The sequence below is a fragment of the Phalaenopsis equestris genome, unplaced genomic scaffold, assembly GCF_001263595.1.
Source record: "Phalaenopsis equestris unplaced genomic scaffold, ASM126359v1 Scaffold000055, whole genome shotgun sequence".
Taxonomy (NCBI): domain Eukaryota; kingdom Viridiplantae; phylum Streptophyta; class Magnoliopsida; order Asparagales; family Orchidaceae; genus Phalaenopsis; species Phalaenopsis equestris.
Window position 1 is genome coordinate 1,395,641 of NW_018164497.1, and position 5,347 is coordinate 1,400,987.

Here is a 5,347-nt window from a genome sequence, read left to right on the forward strand (position 1 = left end):
AGAAAGAAACGATGGCGCATATATATATATATATAAACAGACCTCATGCTATTCATGGCAGACAATTAAGCTGTTTATATTTACCAATTGGTTACTGAATGGCTGTTTAAATTAAAGCAGACAAAAAACAAAAAAAAAAGGGTGTTTTAAGGTAATTTAATTTTATTAAATTTGACATAGAAAGGCAATGAGTTTATTATATGCTCATTGGCTCAGGGCCGGCAGCAACTGATGAGAGTATATCAAGCAAAGAGTTATGAGGTTCTAACTCTTCGTGCCATAGTGGAAGCGAGGCCCCACTGTAGAAGTTCCTTCTCACTCCTTCGCCATTCACAATAACAGTACGAACAACAACTCCACTGGCACCATCACGAGCAATGGCAAGAGAGAGAGCCTTCACCACCAATTTCTCAGCTTCATCATTGCTCATCCCTTCCTTCCATGCTTGATCAAAAAATCCATACAGATAACTGGAACCAGAACCTCCAATGGTGAAGGGTTGTTTCAAAATTGTCCCTCTAAGAGTAAATTTGTTCTTCTTCATATTTATCCCAACCACCAACAATAAGGCCAGTTTGCAACATGTTCTTGTTTTGATATGAAAACAACCTAAGTAAATTGGCCGCAACTTTGACTGTAGCAGGCTGTCCAAGTTGAATCGTATGTTGATTGAGAAAATAACGAACATAATCAAATACAATTTGAGAATCAATAGCCGATCGAGAGCGACACACATAAACATTGTCAGTGAGTTGCGTGATCTTATCCGATGCACGGTTAGCAACATACATCACTGTACTGGTTCTTGAATCGGCGCCGAGGACAATACCGCCGTAGGTGACGTCGATAATTATCGTGCCCATCGAGAGCGGGGCGCTTAGATCAGGATCCATGGAGAAGGATTTCGGTGATTGCTTCGCCGGTTTTGGTGAAGAAAATGGCCACAACTTCTTCTGCAAGTATATATATATATATGTATATATATATATATATATATATATATGTATATATATATGCATTTTGCTGTAGTAGATGCTAACCGGAGTGTCTTGGAACCACCTATTGCGAGAGAAGAAGGTACTCAAGTTATGGAAGATTATCAGGATCAATGTGTGTTGTAGGCAGTCAGATCAGCAGTTTACCTCCATTGAAGATCCACCTATTGTTCACACGGGATTACCTTTGGTAGATGATTGACATGTTTATAAATCTAGGAAGAAGAAGAAAGGAATGCCAGATCTCAATAACTCAGAGGATGACTGTATTATCATTGTTTCGGGTGGAAGCCCACATCTCAGTATGTTACTGGACTCCCTCCCTAGATCTAGGGAAAAGTGAAGCGGTATACCCATCGACTAAACTCACCATGATTAGGAGTTGTTTCTTTTTGATTTATTTTTTAGGGAATGCATTTGTAATCCCTATGAGTGGGCTCTTTGTACCCACTCATTAAAACTTTTGTATCATCTCTTTTTTATCAATGAATTTTGCCTTTTCAAAAAAAAAAAACACACACACTATATATATATATATTTGAAATCCCAAAACGGCTAATATATTAAATAGAAAGAAAGATACAGATACAATGTGTGGGAGGGCACAGTCATGGCACACTGCCCACACAAAAATCTACAAAAGGTTTCAAAATTAGAAAAGAAAGAAAATATATTAGACACTTGAATAATTAACCTAACAGTGTCGAAATACATAGATCAGGCGGTTAGAGAGCGACCCAATTTGGTCTTGCCTCTGCCTCTCGTTCTAGGGAAGGAGCAAACTAATAAATTGGTAGGATGATTGCCATTACCAGTAGTAACCAATGTATCATCCAATATGTTCCCGAGCTGGAGTCGCTACATTCTTCTTCTACCTCCTCGAATAGACCTGTCATTCCTCATCCGAAGAATCAGTCTGATGGGGTGGTAGAGCTGAAGCAGAAGGAATACCAATCGTAGTACCCACAATAGTATATGTGAAGTATTAGTTGCCTCCCTCTACACCAAATATTTCCTGAAGAAGTGGAGCTACGAGGTTCTCCTGATTGCCTCTACACCAAATATTTTCTGAAGAAGTGGAGCTACGAGGTTCTCCTGATTATCAGTCTGAACACTATCATTTGTAGGTAATAGTCCATCAGTATTGTTTTCTATGTGGGTTTGAAGGTGCCAACATCACATCACTCGCAATAACAGTAACAACAGAGGCAATAGAATTAGACCCCAAAATCTGTCCTGTGATAGCTTTCTCTCCAGGTGGTACAGATATATCCTTAGATACATCCTTATTCACTTGATTTTTATATTTCAAGTTAGAGTGAAGCTTATGACATTTATCAAGTGTATGCCCAAACATTTTATAATCAGAACAATAAGAAAGTTTATGTTCCATGACGATTTGTTGCCAACATCCATTATGTGTTGTGCCCAACCAATCTTCAGTAACATCACGCAAAGTAATATCTCTTTCCACAAGTATTTTGGTTATAAAAGTTCTGGTAAGGTTGATAGTGGGTAGATCTAGTTTCATAGTCCCCAAGTATGACATTAATAAATTAAAAAATTTGATGATGAAAAAAGTACAGCTTGAGACCAGGTAGACTAAACCATACCGGTACAGTAAGAGATTCATGATTGTGGTCAAATCCAGGAGACCACTTGAGTAGCTTCATTGGTTTAACAACAATGTTAAGATATTTTTTGGAGAAAATATGAGAGTAGTCTTCAGATACAGTTAACTGAATCAACACATGTCTCCCATCTATAAACCCCACTTTTCACTTTACTGCTAATTTGAGGTCATCAAAACTTTTTCTGATAACTTTCATAGTTGGTTGTCACTACTGAAATTTCTCAATGAGAGCAAATTTGAATTTGTCAGTCAGGGTTGAAATTTTTTACTCAGAAAAAAATGTTGTTTTCTCACTCTTTTTACTTGCTTCTTAATAAAGAGGCAGTCACCTGTATCATCACGATTCTTCTTATAACTTGAGGGGAAGACAACCACTGTCTCCACTGCTCCCCTTAAGGATTACCTACAACGTGGGTAAAAGAGGTTTTGTCGGGTTTGACTGAAGGAGGAAGCTCCATCACAACATGTCATAGCAAGGAAAAAAGCTGCAAGTCTGACAGAAGAGGTCGGGGAAAGGCTGCGCAGAAGAGAGGAATCGCAGACAGTAATCGCAGATGACGACTGCGCAGAACAAATTTGCAGCTCGACAAAGTCTAAACCGCAATGCGACCACACGTATAAAGGAACCACGAAGCGAAGACGCCACAGAAGCGAAGGTGTCTCAAAGGTGAAGGTCCAAATGTTTTTCACCGTCGTCGAGTGCAAAGGCAGAGACGACGAACACAAAGGCGCAAAAAGGTCCAAAAGACGATGAAAGCAAAGGCAAGGTTTGTCGTCGTCGAGTGTGAAAACAACGTCTTTGAAGAGGACTGATTGAATGCCAAAGGAATCAAACCAGGGTTTCGTCATCGGGGGAAACCCTAGCAGAGCAGATCGCCACTGACACCATATATATGTAAAGAGAAAATGGTACAGATAGGTTGTATGAGTGGGCCTAAATAGACACTCAACCCACACGGTACAACACACAAAAAAAAGAATAATAAAAATCCAAAAGTAGATGATACATGTAAGTCCAATCAGGTCAACCCAATTTAGTTCTGCCTTTGCCTCTAGTTCTCTGAAGGGAACTAACTAACAAATTGGTGAGGTGTGTACAATTGCTCGGAGTAACCAAAGTATCATCCAATAGTTTTCTTAACTCAAGTAGATCTCCATTATTCTTCTTCCTCCTGGAAGTGTAGACATACCATTCCTCATCCGAAGATTGTTGGTCATGCTGATGAGGTGGTAGTGCTGCAGTAGAAAGATTGCCAACAATTGTGCCCAAAAGAGATTGAGGTGCATGTGAGGTAAGAATTGTCGCTTCTAACCCCAGATACTTCCTGAAGATGTGGAGCTGCAATGTTCTCCTGATTTTCAGTTTGTGTAGGTAGGGGTCCTTCAGTAGGAGGGTCCACAAGGGCAATTAAATCAGACACTAAAATCTGTTCTGTGGTAGTTTTCTCTCCATATGGAACAAATATGTCCAGAGCAGTGGGTTTAGATCAATTCTTATTCACTTGATTTTTAGATTTCAAATTAGGGTGAAGCTTATGACATTTATCAAGGTTATGCCCAAACATCTTACAATGAGAGCAATAAGGAGGTTTATGCTCCATAACGATTTGTTGTCAATATCCATGATGAGTTGTGTTCAATTAGACTTCAGTAACATCAAGTAAAGTAATATCTCTTTCAACAAATATTCTGGTCACAGAAGGTCTGGTTAGGTTGAAAGTGGATAGATCTAGCTTCATAGGGTCCCCAAGTATGACACCAATAGAGTAAATAACCTGATGATGAAAAAATTGCAGCTTGACACCATACCAGTACGATAGGAGGCTCATGATTGGGGTCAAAATCAAGAAACCACTTGAGTAGCTTTATTGGTTTACTAGCAATGTTAAGATATTTCTTAGAGAAAATCCGAGTGTTGTCTTCAGACACGGTTAATTGACTCAATACGTGTCTCTCATCCATGAGCCCCACTTTCCACTTTCCTGCTAATTTAAGATCATAAAAAATTTTCCTGATAACATCCATAGGTGGGTGTCCCAATTGAAATTTTCCAATAAGAGCAAACTTGAATTTGTTAGTCAGGGATGAAATTTTTAACTCAGAGAAAAAAAGTGTTGTTTTTCCACTTTTCCTGCTTGCATTCTTAATAAAGGAGCAGTCACCTGTGGAGCAGTCACCTCTTAATAAAGGAGCAGTCACCTGTACCACCACGATGCTCCTTATAAGTTTAGGAGAAGACAACCACCGTCTCCCCCTGAGGATTACCCACCACGTAGGCAAAGGAGGCTTTGTCAGGTTCAACCGAAGAAAAAAGAAGCTCTATCAGAGCAAGGAGAAGCCCTGCCAAGTCGGGCAGAGGGCAAAAACGACGAGCCAAAGAGGTCGGGGCAAAACCGCAGTTGTCGAAGCCGTGGAACAGTCGCAGCTCGATGATGTCCACGCAGATGGCAGACAATGACGAGCAGCGGAACAGTTGCAGCTCGACAAGATCCACACAGAAGCTGGATGGCACGAAGGAGAGACGACGAAACAACAGAAGCTGGAAGTCCCTTCGTCGTTGGGCAGAAAGAAACGATGGCGCATAGGAGTCAACGATCGCTGAAGAGATTGACGACTGCAAAATTCGTCATCGAGTACGAGAACTTCATCGTCGAGCACGACGGGAAAGCCGAAGGATCGAGCCAGGGTTTCTCCATTGGGCGAAACCCTAGTGGAGCAG

The 5,347-nt window shown here is 40.5% G+C and overlaps 1 protein-coding gene and 1 pseudogene across 2 annotated transcripts in view; one reads left to right on the forward strand and one right to left on the reverse strand.

Annotated features, from left to right (window-relative positions):
• The window catches only part of LOC110019395 (beta-galactosidase 3), a 104,974-nt gene that overhangs the window by 54,756 nt on the left and 44,871 nt on the right, over positions 1–5,347 (forward strand). The gene's annotated exons all lie outside the window — the stretch shown is intronic.
• LOC110019396 lies at positions 197–893 on the reverse strand (annotated as a pseudogene).